Below are 15,599 nucleotides of genomic sequence, written 5' to 3'. Positions count from 1 at the left end.
TACTTGTCTGTAAACTTGCTAGCAAAAGTAATTAAATAATTCCATTGTGTACTAAGACATATGAAAAATCACTGACCCCAAAGAAAGATTTGATAAGTATTTACCAGCAGCTAGGAGAAAATAGTGACTTTTTAGCAACTCTTATTTCAGAGTTGCCAGGACAAAGGAAAACAAAATAATAAATCAACACTCAGCAACAGTGAAATCTGTGTCTGACCCTCTTTGAAGATATTTGTGGCAAATGCCTTCCAGTCCACGTGGATGGCAATGAGAATTCACTATCTGAATGAAAGCTTGATTCATATCCCAGTGTTTAAAAGTTCATTTTTCTGAACTGGTGTTCTGAACATCTCAGATGAGCTTTTCCAGTCTTCTAATACATGTGATAGAAAAACAGATACAAATAGATCTCCCACAAGGTCCAGCATAAGGTATTGAATCCATTCAAGATTAAAATAAAAGGGAATCTGGTCAACACTTTTGGTGAAAGCAAATTTCACAAATTTCTCAAAATGATATTCCAAAAGTATTGCAATTGTTTGATGAAAAATTCTAACAGTGAAAAGTGGAGCAACTAACAACTGCACCTTTAAACAACTCCAACCTCTTTCTTTTGACTTTAGTTTCAGAGACAATGGGACAAATAAAATGAACTGAAAGAATTAAGGGGGTAAATAGAATATAGTGAAGCAAGAGTTCAAAAAAGTGTAAATATTGGTTTTGTTTATAAAATACAAAGCTGCAAGTGTTAAGGATTTTATTTTGTTTTTAAACACTGTAAAATAAAATTACAGCATTCACCTACATTTTTTCAAGAAACCAAAAACCTGAGTTAAAGCTTTCCATGAAATATTACCATTGTTTCCTGATCTCCAATTTCACTGAGGTGCAGTTATTCAATGTAAGAGGCATCTGATCTGAAAGACCTGAAGGGGGAAAAAAAAAAAAGTTTTCCATTGCCTTAGTCAGAGATAGCTTAGTTAAGATGGGAGATGGTCACCCTTTTTATTGTAGCTGTTAGCGTGTAGGAAAGCTAAAGAATTTGTATTAAGTGTGAATTAAGAATTCACACGTCAGATGTTCTTGTTTCGCTACCAATACTACAAAGCTTAAAAGCTACAGCTGCCTTCACCCATTCTCCTTCATGCTGTAGTAACAGCATGCAAATGCAAAAAAAATAGTCCATGCAAATTCAGTTATGTATGTCAGACAGGATCACTAAATTGGTTCCACTGGATCTCTAACTAAACAATTTGAAAAAAAATCTCAGGCTTTTCATAGAATGACGCAGATTTCCTGTAAGATCTTCCAGCATGGGTATTTCACTGCCATAATTGTTGTCTATGGAAAAGTTATAAGTTCAGACACTGTTGACTTGTAATTTTAAAGATCGTGTTTCACCTAGATGTATAAGAGTGGAAACTTTACAGATTTAGTCAAATTCCAGTTGGAGTCATCTTCAATTCCTAGCACAGTTAGCCACAGTTACTAAGTATCACAAAACAAACTTTGTTCGACTTGGAAAATGGCTCCCTGTCGTCAAAGCCAAGAAAATGTATCTCTGGGACACATTCACTCTTCTTTCCTTATCTTTATTTTCATTGAAATGTAAGAAAATAGCTGTTTGTCCCTACTCAAACTTTTTGTTTTTGAAAACTGCAGTGAGAGCTCTCAAGATATCTCATCAAGCTTCATTGTATAATACCTTTATTTTATTTCCCCACACAGTCTTTCTGTTTGTTTTCTCTTCGCGTGTTTCCTCATGGTGATTAGCACTATGCCTACAAGGAAATCATCCGTAGCTAATGCAAACCTCAGTGCACTTGTTTCACCCAACTGAAGATGTGTCCAACCATGTCTTTTCGTCTTTCACCATAAATATTCAGGATGCCTCAAAATATATTAAATTTGCTAAATAAAATATAGATTATTTTTTTTCACAGCTATCTTACTATGAAAACTTCTTACTAAGAAAACTTCAGAGGGACGAAAACCTAATATACAATGATAATTTGACTAGGTCACCTTGTTTACCATTCTAGGTAAAGGCTACCTGGCCGGGGCTGTATGGCTGCAGTGTATTCATTCTCAGATGCCAGCTGGAACCACAGAGTTAGAGAGAAATTACACCTATTCTGCACTTTTTTCCGTGTGTACTGTCTTCACCTGCCCCTGTAATACTGGCCTTCATTTTGCCACAGGTCTGTATTAAAAGTAGGTATGCCAAGTTGGAGAGTCAGCACCCCTGTTTCTCCCCAAAACTTATTAGCCACCAGACCTACATCACCTCCAAAAAATGTGAATATGTATCCAAAATCAACTTTTCAGATGGATTTTGCTTCCATTAAGTCTCACAGTGAAAAAAATAAAAAAGGGAAAAAAAAAAAAAAAGCCATACATAGGTTTTAATGTAATTATGGTCATACAGCACTTGGAAAAAAAAAAAAAAAAAAAAACTTCATATTTGGATTTATGGAATTATTTTACTGAAAAAGAATTACGTTACATATTTAAATCCCTGGTGGCTACTAATGTTTTATTAAATACAGTGTAAATCCAGCTGCGACCATGCAATAAAACCTCCAATGGGCAAAAAAAAAAAAAGAGTGTTTTATATTTGATTTTTGCATGCAACAACTTGGCCTCCTGAATACTGCCCATATGCCGTTATGCTCTCCTTGACATTGATCTTTAATAGGGGCTCAATGTACTGAACCCTTGCTTAAATGTACACAATGAACAGGGCAAGATTACACATCACTTATAAAATTTCATATATCTGGTCCACTCACAAAACAAAATATTGTGCAAATATTTTTATTATACAAATTATACAAATGTATTTACGTTAGTTAATAAAATACATAGAAATTCAGCTTGTCATAAGAGAAGTTTTATTTCATTAGAGAATTTCAAGAAATAATGGTATGACTCTATGGATTGATAGTCACCCATAGTAATTAGCTGGAGAGTAAATCCATTTGGTTTTTGCCTTTTTTTTTTTTTTTCCTCAGGACATGCATTTTCACTATCATGTGCTCAGGGTTTGAAAGGTTTACATTACATAAAATTAGGACTATATAAACTATGAGCTTCATCTGTTTTCTAATGCGATTGCCCCTTCCCTCGAAAAGAGTAGCCTAATTGATAGCCTCCATTGTATGCAATGCACGTCAATAAATACTGAACATGAATGTGAATCAATATTGTGTTAGTACTGGGATTAAGAAAGCTTCTCTCTCTCTCTCTCTCTCTCTCTCTCTCTCTTTTTTTTTTCTTTTTTTTTTTTTCCAGAGGAGATGAATATGAGTAAATAAAATGAGTGTCTGTCTGAAATTCTGCCTGGGGATTTGGTTTTACATTTCCCTGTAGGAGCACATCAGAAGTCACCCTGGGCCCTAGGACTTCGGCCTAACATGAACATTAGAAGCAAATCCCTCAGAAGACTGCTGGAAAGGACAGTCCTTTGTATTAAAAATACAGGTGCAGTTGCAGAAGCAAAGAGATTTTGCTTCTGATATCTCTTCTTTTTCAAGCCACAAATTAGAGGACAATTTATGAGAGTCTAGACAATAATTTATAGGACCAGTATTGACTGCTCTTGACCCTGCGTGTTATTTTGCAGTCTAAACAATGCCAAATCGCTTAGATGACCCAACACCATGCCAAAATCCATAGACACCTGATATATATTACACAAATTTTTAAAGCATGGCAAAAAAAACACAACCCAGTGATAAATGATCACATTATTTTAGACCAGTTCTTGCAAATGCACAGCAGCACAGCTTCTGCAAGTCTCTAAGGTTTGGGGAAATGAGGATTGAAAAAAATAATAATAATAAAAAAAAATAAAAAGGTGTATAATGTTAGGGGCTGCTAGCCATTAGATCAAACTTAAGATCTAAGCCTAGAAAGACAGGAGCTCGCTAAAAATCTCTAGACTAGTCATTGCCCATAAACACTCAAGTGCTTCAGATGTAGGCTAGACTACCTGCAAAAGTGCTTGACATCATTTTATGTGCCCTCGGGGAAACCTCCTCTGATTTCCGAGGGGTCAGAACTTGTTATCCCAACAACAGTGAGAGGTTGGTGCAGAAACTCCTTGCATCCCCTGCCCATTCCAGCAGCTGATTCCTGCGTGGCACTTACTGCTTGCTTTGAGGCTGAGGGCAGTTGTTTTTCTTTCTGTTTTGTTTTGTTTCTTTTTTTTTTAACCCAAAAGCACCTAAGTCAAAAGAAGTAGATCTTAGATCCAAGATCTTTAAGAGACCTAGGAATTTAAAGTAAAATTTTCCAGAAACATTTAACTATACTATCACCTCCAAAGACCTAATCTTCAAAAGGGCTCAACACTAATGTAAACATCAAGGTTAATGGCCAAATTCTCTAAGGAGCTAAATACTCCAAGGCTGGGGCAATGTTCAGCTTTGTGAGGGCTAATGTTTAGATTGAATATGTTCATCACCAGAGAATTTATTTGGGAGGCAGGAAAACTTCAGTATAAATCCTTTTTGTATTTTTTTTTTTTCAGAAGTGAAATCTAAGTCAACCACATCTGAAGACTGCCTGAACCACAGGTCTTTGTAAGGAAAAGTTCTTTTTCAGTATGCCATTGTAACTATTATTTTAAACATAACATTTTTATTAGAGAAGGAGCTGGGACATGGGTCCCCCATTTTACTCCCCTAATTGCTTGGAATCATTCCCATATTTCCTTTAGATGTGTTTTTTTTTTTTATTATTATTATTTTTTTTACCTGCACAGAAATGAATTTATTTTTATTTATTCACAGGCCATATGTGTATGGGCATTTCTATACTGAAAGTTAGTAAAACCTTTTAATTAAATATATTTGGATGTATATATGCATTCATATTTATACATGTAAATATGCATTTGCAGAGACTGTATGTTGAGTATGCATAAATGCATAACATGCAGAAGAGACAAATCATTGTACCAACCTCTTAAAATTAATGAATTATCATTTTTCTGTCTTGAATCTACAACAGTTAATTTAAATGGTGACTTGTGGAGAATGTATGGCTAAATCAAGTCTTCAGTTGGAGGGCTCAGCTTAATTTTCTGTGGCATTTTGTGTCACAATATGTCACATCACTGTGGCTGCATGGGTGGATGGGATACTCTTAAAGAAGGCATCACTCTTAAATGGGTTTTGCTGAAAAGCCAAACAAACAACAAAAAAAAATGTTAATGAACTGCATCACCATGTGTCAATCTGTTCTTACGGTTAATTACTGTACCAGTTGAGGATTTGGGGGAGAAAAGAGGACACAGATTTGCACTGAACACACATTTCATATGAATCTTTTGAACTTCAGTCTGCACTGACAACCACTCTTAACCTAGAGTACTACCCCAAAGTATCTGGGACATTAACAAGCCTGCAAATTCCCCCCTTTTATTTATTTATTTATTTATTTATTCCTGCATTTGCCTCCCACCCCTTTCCCTTTTGTTGCTATAGTAAAAATGTTTCTACTTTTCTACATCTGTCTGCTGTTGCCAACAAAACACTGGAGAACAGGAGGTGATCTTTCTGTTTTCGTTCCAGCAGCCTGGCCCTGAATGAGTTTAATCGGCTGAGAAACATGACTGAAAAGGGCTTTGCTACCCTTTCTAACTTCACTGCGCTCAGGCTTTCTGTAGCCTAGAGAGTGACACCCTATGCCTTATTTCACTGTGGATTATTTAGAATGCTTCAATTGTGACTTGTCAATGTGGTCCAGGATAGATCAAGGCAAAACCTCCGACAAGAAAACAGCAATGCGAATATGATGTGACTGACTGCTACACAATGGGCTAATACCTCTTAATTTGGACTTTTAGCAATCGTTTACCATCCCTATGCCCTTGAAGATTCCAAATCCACTCTTACAGAGAAGAAAAAAGTCCTTTGCTTTTTCATCCCTCTCCCCACTCTCCCCCCCACCCCATAACTCAAGTGTATCAATCAATGTCTCCGTATGCATTTAATAGCTTTATTTCAAAGCACTTTAGACTTAAAATCACCTATCACCAAGGCATACTATTGGAATACTGTGCAGGTGTAATTAAATGAGCCAAATTTTGGCCCTTGACTGCATTCTTGTTCTCTCTTTGGCATTATTACTACATGATGATGTTTGGTCATTTCTTATCTCTGGGCGGAAGTGATTTGGGGTTTGTCTCTCTCTCTTTTTTTTTTTTTAATTAAAAAAAATAATTAAAGTGAAATTAATTGGTTAAAGGTTAATAGATGTAGAGATTGACATCCTTACTAAAAGTACTCCACCTGAAATGACAGTGTAGGAGCCTTAATATATTGCTACATAGTTATGCCTGTACTACACCCAGGAGTAATATGGCCTGGGTGAATGCCACTGAATGCCAAGTATCCTGTGACTTTGCTGTGGAGACTGCTTCAAAGTTATTCAGTTACTCATGGATACTGTGATTGCATTTCTTATATTCACTAAGAACAGGAGTGAAACTACACATTTATTTCACATGGGAAGTTTTCACACAATGGTTTTTGCTCACTTCAATAACTAGGGAAACAGTTCAAAAATAGCATTTAAGAACATCAGTGTGAAAAAATTTCCTCTTTGATATTATTTCTGTTCTTGATCAGGCACTTTCTATTAACACTTGTCTGCATGAAACTTTGCCCACAAAAAAAAAAAAAAAAAAAAAAAAGCTGCAGTAGAGTCTTGTGGATGCTCATGCATATATATTTTCACCAAAAGGTTTAGGAGGTCAGTTGAAAGCTCTTTGCAATATGGGTGTCATCCAATAAAGACAGAGAAATGTAGCTATGCATCTTAATCAGGCATCATGAATAGGAAATACTTAAAGCAACAGTCATGGTGGATAGTCTGTCATTAGTCCACAAGCTGAAGTCAGACCACACAAAACACATGCCAAGTACTTTTGAATGGTGATCATATTTGTAAAAATTTCAATTTGTCAATAGGTAAGTCACAAGGAGAAAAAAAAAAAAAAAAAAGTATGAATTTATTAGAAGGTATGAATTTATTAGATAAATTGTTCACAATGGATATTCAGAAATCCAACCTGGGATAATATTGAACTTAATGACCTCGAGGAGAAGGGCTGGAAAGTCCATAACTAATCACCTCTGAATTCAGTGTACTAAACTGTCTATTTGAAAATTAAACAAAGACCCAACTGTAGTAATTGTATCACCTTATGTACTTAAAGCAATTTCCTCAGTTCAGCTCAATATCAGGAAAAAGAAATGGAGAAATTACTTCTTGTGTCTCTTCTCTTCTCTTCTCTCTCTCTCTTCTCTTCTCTTCTCTTCTCTTCTCTTCTCTTCTCTTCTCTTCTCTTCTCTTCTCTTCTCTTCTCTTCTCTTCTCTTCTCTTCTCTTCTCTTCTCTTCTCTTCTCTTCTCTTCTCTTCTCTTCTCTTCTCTTCTCTTCTCTTCTCTTCTCTTCTCTTCTCTTCTCTTCTCTTCTCTTCTCTTCTCTTCTCTGGCATTATATCTACTCATTTTTGTCCTCAGTGCTTACCTACTGCTCTTCACTAAAACATTGCAAAGTTCCACAGAACAGGCAATAAAATGCACAGATGGCTGACCCAACAGAAATAAAACTAAAACTAAGACCTTCACACAAATGTGAAAAGATGACACAAAAAAAAAAAAAAAAAAAAAAAAAAAAAAAAACTTTGCATAGCTGTTTTCCTTAAGTATTAGTCCATTTTGGCTACACTGGAGTTACTGAGAAAAATGTATTTATTTTCCAGATCACTTTTAGAATAAAATTACTTTATGTTTTTTAATTTAATGAAGTTAAAATAATACTTGATATGAATGGTATCAGTAATCAGGATGTGGCATAAACATTACCCTCTAATTTTGTGGGGTTATTGACTGAATAAAATCACAGTCTGCCCCTGAATGGGCCAAGAGCGCAGTTCCACTCCTCTGCAGCTAACATAGGCTGCTTGAAGAAGGGGTTTCATTCAGGCTGCTACTAAGCAGGCCTTTCAGATCCATGGAGAAGGTTTGAAAGCCTCTTCTTGCCCCAAGCCTCTGGGAGGGGTCCATGATTTGGTCCGCACAAGCTGCTACTGGATGACATCCCGTTTGTATCGCTGCCACCTGTCTAAAGAAAACATGAGAAGCCTTAAGGACTCCAAACCCATTATGATAATGATATTGATTATTTTAAATTATGATAACGGTAGCCTAAAAATAAATAAATAAATAAATAAATAATAGAATAAAAAAATCTGTCTATTAGCATGAAGATGGATTTAGATGGATTATGATTATTCACTGTTATTTTTCCATTATGTTCCAAGCTACTAAGTGATTTAAACCAGAACAGAACTGGTTTTAAATTCTCCTTCAAGACGAAAAATAACCCTCTCAACTAATTGTGCTTATGTTACCTCCTTCAGCAGCAATTATTTGGTTTCATCCCAACCTTCCTACTTACCCATAATTACCATCTCCTCTGACATGGTTAAATAAAAGCAAGTATTAATATGGATTTAATGTTGTTTCAGAAATTGGTGGAGCACTGAGGGTGCCAATGACCCTAATTTCACTTTGTACTAAAAATGTGTTGATCTGTGGTTTTTGGCTGCTGCTTGAATTTGACTTGAAGGTTGAAAGTAAACATATCACTCAAGCGCATGGTGCATGAATTAAGGTCTTTCTGTCACCAGCCTCTGCTTTTTTTCCCCTACTCCTTGGGTCAGGCACCCCATAACCCCCCTTTCCCCTTTCCTCTCATGGGACCCTGGGGAAATATTTCTCTTGACATGAACTCCTGCATGACTAACACCTGCATTTCTTTCAGTACACATTTCCATGGCGAAAGTTCTGCTTTTTACTTCTTTTTTTTTTTCTTTTTTTTTTTTTTTTTTTCTCCTCCCCAGAAAATATTTCTCTAAGAATGATCAGATTTTCCTAGCCACTCCACACACAGAGACCTGTTGCACTTCCAACAGTGGAAAGCACATTGCTTGACTTTGAATTCCCTCAGGCCAGGAGATCATCTACCAAAAATGTGTGTTTTAAAAGAACAAAGTCTATTTTTAATATGCAATATTATGGGTTGTGATGGAATTGGAGACCTAGCAAAACCAGGTTTTTCTGCCTCTCAGAATAATAATAAAACCTAATGTGGCAAATTTCTCTTGGCTTCCAGATATTAGAATGCATTCAACACATCTTTGACAAGTTTACACCTCCAAGGGTTTGATGCATCAAAAATCTCCTTCTTAGTGGATGCAGTTTTGAACAGCAAAAAGGAGCTTTGTTTGTTATAGTTTGAACCAGTTCCCTGAACAAAATAAAGCTAAGCTGTAAAATAACTTTTCTCAGCATAACTGTCTACACGAGGGCTTTTACTGGCATAAATATATTGGTTGGGGTGTATGTTGGGGGGATTGCTCTTTATTTTTTTATTTTTTTACACACATAACTGACATCTTTATTCTGGGGAACAAAATTAAGTGTAAACCAAGCATTACTGTCTACAGCATTTTCTTGGGGTCAGGGTTTCCAGGGAATAATAGAAGGAGAAAGCTTCCTAAAGACATATCTTTGTGGAGTAGGGATGGGGGGTTCCAATTTACTAGTCTTCATCTTATTGAGGGCAATAATTTCCCTGAAGACTTTATTGGCAGGGTATCACTGCAGAAAACGTTTGCTGCCGGCAACCCTATTATTTTCCATGAGAAATACAGTCCCGTGAGAAAGCACGTTCTCACTCTATTTCTGTGGGAAACACCAGGAGAAGAAGAATTCCAAATCCCGCGAGACCAAGCAACTGGAAACAACACCAGAAGCCCTCTTGTTTGTGTAACTTATTGCAAAAATATCAAAGGGGGGGAAGAACATGTTTTCATAAAATTTTCACTTTGCAAGAGCTCAGTTTAGAAAAAAAAAAAAAAAAAGGATTTATATTTGACAGCCCAAAATCCCAAGGATGCTCAGTCTATTTCAGTTGTCAATTTACGATCTTTAAAACATTTTTAAAATTGACTGAACCTTAACTACATCCTACCTCATCTTGTACTAGCCAAGTTTTACAGATGCCATCTTAAAAATCAATTCAAAGAACAGCCATAAACTTGAAAGCTTCCTATTTGAAGTGTATATGGCAGAATGCAATTTTGTTTAATTTTAATTGACAGAGATGTCAGCCTAAGAGAATATTTTAGAATATTAGTAGGAACAGTAAACTCATGCCTTGACACTTTTATGATATAATGGTATAATTCTCAGGAAAAAAATCACCACTGTCAAGATTTACACAAAAGCAGTGCATGTTTTACTTTTTCCTCGGTAAAGGAGTTACAAATGTATTACTAATTACACAATTACTTTAATATGTAGAGCCAGTAATAAAACCCTTGATGTACACTCAGCAAGGTTAGTTTCATTAAAAAAAAAAAAAAAAAAAAAAAAGTATTTTTTAAAATTAGTATTACAGTTTTTTCTGGTGAGGTTTCAGCCCGTGTGATGTAGTTCAGCTGCTTGCTCTCTGCATTTCGCAAAACAAAAAGCATGTTTACAAGGCTTGTTTGTTCCTAAGGAGACAAATCTTCAAATGGTGTAAAACTGCTATCACTACCTGTTTGTGCAAGCTCGGAATCAGGCTTGAAGAAACATGGTCAATTACTGCAAAAGTCTGAAATGTGTAAGACATAAATGCATGACTTAAAACAAGCTACTCATGCACTGTGTCCAGATGAAATGAAAGTAAATAAGAATAGGAAACTTTCTTTCCCTCTTCCAGTTTTGGGACTGGTCAAACTCTGAAACTGCTGCTTTTTGTAAAAGTCCGCATAACCAAAAACTGAGTTCTCACTCCCCCATTTTGGGAGCAGATAAAGTTCCGCCCCAGACTGTACCCTGTTGTCTCTCTCTGCACTGCTGTTGTATAGAAAATTCCCAGGCAACAAGAAAAGCAATGCAAAGGCAAAGTGAACAACTTGGCACTGCTGTACAAGGACACGTGCTCCCTAACTCCTCAAGGTCTGATCAAGCAAAGCAATTAAATATGCACATGAGTATATGCACTTTAAGCAGAAAAGTAATCCCTTTGACTTTAAAGAATTACTCACGTGCTTAAAGTTTAGTGCCCTGCTGTATTGGGACCTAGCCTCCAAAGCAAAGTATGGCAGAGATTTAGTGATTAATTACAGCCTGTAGATGGACAAGCCAGTTGGGTTAAACAAGAATTGGCCCAACCCTTTGCCCTTCTCCAAAAACAAATCTGAATAAAGGTCAAAAGAGTTTGGTTAAGGATGTACTTACCAAACTTTCAGACCTTTTGAGAACTATCCTCCACTAGTAAAGGCTCTCACATTGTATCCCTCCGGGAGTCCCATAGGCGTAGTCAGTTGTAAACTCATTTTCCTATATGGTCAGGCACGCGTGTGGTGGGAAGGAATGAATGACAATGTAGTACAGCCAAAGCTGGTGTCCTGTGACCATGGAGCTTTTAATATGGAGGCAACGGAATCAGGATTAAGAATTGCAGCTGCTAAGATGCTAAACCCCACATACAGCTCCCATGGCTCAGATGTTATCAAGCGTAAAATCTTTTGAATAAAGCCTTACATGGGGGCACCATTGTAAACTGCTTTCTCAGTTAAAGCCTTTACGTAGCAGTAAGAGGGAAAAGGTTGTATTTTGCCGTATTATTTTCAGTAATATGTCAAAGGCCACTGAAATCAATTCCCATTAATTTTAAAGGACTTTCCATAGTAAAAATAATGCCCAGTAAAATCACTATAACAAAACTGCTGTTTAAAGTATTCCAGTCCTCTAAGGATGACCAGCAAGTAATCTTCCACGAGACAACATTGTAGAAATTCCAGACTTCCACCACAGAAGCAAAAGCCAGACAGGTTTCAGTGATTTTTCAATAGTTTATCCTACAGTCTCTATGCATGTTTTCTTATATCTAATTCAGATTCCTTCTCTTTGGTATTGATATAAATCCCTGTATGACACGGACACCAATTTTTTATCTCAGCACTAACTAGGTCTGTGGCCATGAGCAAGTCCTCATCTAGGAAATGGCATGTGGAGAATGACTCAGTTAACATTGTACTCCGATTGGAAAAAAATAAATGATAGAAGTAACAGTTATTTAGAAAATAGAAACAGGATTTCTCTGTCCCACAGACAAAAGGTCTAGGAAATCCAGGCAAAGGCTCACCAACTCACCATCAGGGATGTAACATTAATCTGTTTTATTAGAATTCTTTTAGATTTACTCAGCAATGTGAAGCTGTCTAAATTTATCTCTAAGTAACAGAGAATAAAATTTCATGACAGAAAGCTTCATCTATACAGACCAGCATAGTAGAGATTACGTATCATGGAAAACCATAAGACAACAACAAGACAGCCTTCAGTATTTTTTGCTTAAATATTCTTGACCTTTTTGATGTTCACATTCTTGGCAAACGTATAGAATTTCATCCTATGTACAAATAGCAATAGCATTTTCAGTTTGAATGGATTTATACAGTTTTGTTGACTAAGTAAAAACAGCCAAAAAGAAAATCAAGACCATGGGTTTTCAAGAGTGAGACCACAATGTATAAGGACCCTCTGTAACGAGCAGCATAACACAAACACCAACTGCTGACTCCATGAAAAGTTAAACTTGCTGCAACCACATGGGTGGAAACACCACCAACAAGAGGAGACATTATGAGAGAAAAGAAATAGACTGGCAAGAGAAATAGGATGACTGGAGATGCAGAGATTTAAGAAGTGCTAAGAGGAAACAAGGAACTGATTTTTTTTTTCTCTATTTATTTTGTGGAAGAAATGGGTGGGAAAATAAAAGTCTCCCCCATCAGATTTGTCCCTCCGTATTCAAAACAGGCACCTGGCCCCTATGAAGGATTAACTGCCTGCTTGTAAAATGCTGTGTTTTGATATTAAGCCATTTTTAGCTGCAAGTTGGCCACGCAATGTGTGTGCTTCTGCCACCCTATAACTCATCCATAACTTCTACCGTGCTCTGCAGAAAGCACCACACCTGGATTGGCATCCTCTATGCCAGCCTTCAACCCTCTGAGATTTGCATTGAGGTTAGGGGATTATTGCACCTTCCAATGCAGGCTTTGTAAACAAAGAGTAAAAATAGTCATCACTAAAGCAGTATAGTAACACTTTGTGCAGCTGAAAAACAGTGGAAATGGTAGGTGGCTCTCCTTCCTCAGGAGCTATTTTTAAATGTATCTAGTATTTTTTGGACAGTATGAAAAGTTTCAGTCCATGTTATTGACTAATAGGGTATAAAATCTCAGGTTTGAACAAAAAATTTAGCTTATTTTTGTAATCCCTAAAAGAACTTCAAAACCACTACAAATTACCATATAAATGTTTTTTTCCTTGATTCTCCAGAACGTACATGTAGCTTACTTGATAGAGACTCAAATCAAAACCTGTTGAAGTCAATGAAAGCATTTTCATTGCCTTCAATGAAAGCTGCGTTTGGCCTAAAAATGATCCATTAGGTGAGGTGAACTTTCCCACCAAGTACTAGTCAGATCTAATTTTAAAAGTATTCAATTGGAAACCATCATTCATCCTTCTGGATAGTGTAAAGAAAAAGACTTCTTCGCTGTTAAGCTCTGAATCACTAGGTTTAAGACCTACCACTGGACATTTGGCTACCAGCAGTTGAATAACCTTCTTTTCATGACTTTTGTCTTCTACATTAAACAAAATCTAACTCTGGGTTTGGGGATGTGTTGGCTGTAGGTTTTTCTCACATTGGTGTCTTACCCTGTTTTACTGGCTCAGAATTTCTTTTATTAATGCTGTCAGTACGGATGCTGGACAGTCAAAGCCTTCCCAAGTAGTATCAACATTACAACATTTTCTGGTAACCTGAAAGGAAAATAAAAGAAAATATATATATGTTTGTTAATATATAGCATGAGATTTTAAAGTAAGCACGAGATTTTAGAGTAAACAATAATGAGAATATTTTATATAAATGTATAAAACAATGCACATTCTGAAATCTGTAAGAAAACCTGATTTGACCAAAAGTTTTAACATAGATTATCAGTTAGCTTCAGTTTCTAACAAACCATGTTATGAGATCATGTCTCTGTCTCATCTATCAGCCAGTTTCAATTCTGATGACAGGAGGAGGAGGAAAAAACTTTACATAGTTACTTGTATTTTGCTTTTGCTTCCAAGTGATATTGTGGGAGGCTCACATTATACAGATAAAATAAGTACACTGCTGAGTGAATACACGTAAGCCAAGATAAATTTATTTTTCCATGATTATCACATCACAGTAGATGTGGAGACTTAGTTATGAAGCCAAGGTTTTGAGAATGGTCATGTAATCTGAATGGGCCAGCCTCCTAGCAGTTCCCATTTTCCTTGAAAGGCTGTGAGACTCACTGAAACTGTGTAGAAAAACTGGAGCAGTTCATAGCCCAAAGTGGAAAGTCTCTCCACACAATGAACTTGAAAGTATTTTTCTACATTCTTATGGACTTCCACGTTCCAAACCTGCTGCAAATATTGCTAATTAAAATGGAATTCCAATGGAGCTAAGATGCAACCTGCCTTTTCCAGCTACTGTTCACCCTAAATTACTGTACTACGCAAAGATTTCTACTGTCTTCTACAAGCGCATATGGCTCTGCTCCCCCAAATTCATCCCAATATCTAATTCAAATTCAAATCATAGCTCAGCTCTAGAAAGAGTGGAGCCTAAAGAAAAAAGTTAAAAATGAGGAGGCCACCAAATTTTATTCCAGATGACCTAGGGTCTATCACTAGTATGCTCATAGACTATGGACAAGTCACTTCTTTTCCCATACCTCAGTTTCCTCAGCAATAAGTTGTATTGACCTCCCCTGTTGATCAGTACCAGATTTGCAGATGAAAGTCACTATAGAATACACGGGTTGTTGTTGCTTATTAATAGGCTACCAAAGGTTGTAGACAATAGTAGACCACAGCAACAGGAAGCATATGGGAGGCCAAAAGAAAAAAAAAAAAAAGTAGATATATTGGATCACTTAAACAATAGAAATAGAAAAATTTTCTTTCATTTTAACTTGATACAGGAGATTCTTTATGTGCTATATCGACAACGTAGTATTTTTCAGTGTCACGTCTTCATTAAAGAGTCACTTTAAAAGCAGTTGATGGGTTCTAGTATTATTCTATTCAACTAATAAAAGTATTCATTAGTTTATACATCATATTATTTTTCCTGCTGGTCTGGTAATCCTTAAATATGATGTCCCAAAGGTACTGATTGTGATCTCACATCAGTACATATTAGTAAATCCATTAAAGTTAATAGGTTATTGTCCATTGATGTAAGAAAATCAAGGCTAATGAGGCTACTTGAGTATGCAAGAATTACAGGATTGGAACCTACTGTCATTTAATATTTTGGAAGGTTATGTGCTTTTTTCAAGATAGGACATAACTTTCCTTAACATAGCTTTCAATAGAGGTGCATTAGCCTCTAGTGGCAGTAGAGGTGATATATTGTATTGCTAATTTAAAGGATTATGCATGAAAAGTGAATATATTGCAATAA

The 15,599-nt window shown here is 36.3% G+C and overlaps 1 long non-coding RNA gene across 3 annotated transcripts in view; it reads right to left on the bottom strand.

Moving 5' to 3' along the window:
* Positions 1 to 6,717: 6,717 nt before the first annotated feature.
* Positions 6,718 to 15,599, bottom strand: part of LOC137863271 (uncharacterized) — a 60,062-nt gene continuing 51,180 nt past the window's right edge. Inside the window, exons 5-6 of one of the 3 annotated variants that reach the window (XR_011100819.1) lie at positions 13,805 to 13,909; positions 6,718 to 8,138 (exon numbers count right to left, since the gene is read on the bottom strand). This is a non-coding gene — a long non-coding RNA (uncharacterized lncRNA). The remainder of the gene's footprint in view (positions 8,139 to 13,804; positions 13,910 to 15,599) is intronic. The other 2 variants (XR_011100817.1, XR_011100818.1) reach the window with 2 other exon arrangements.

This window comes from Anas acuta, chromosome 12 (assembly GCF_963932015.1).
Source record: "Anas acuta chromosome 12, bAnaAcu1.1, whole genome shotgun sequence".
NCBI classification, from domain to species: domain Eukaryota; kingdom Metazoa; phylum Chordata; class Aves; order Anseriformes; family Anatidae; genus Anas; species Anas acuta.
This window is presented reverse-complemented; position numbering and strand designations above follow the sequence as displayed.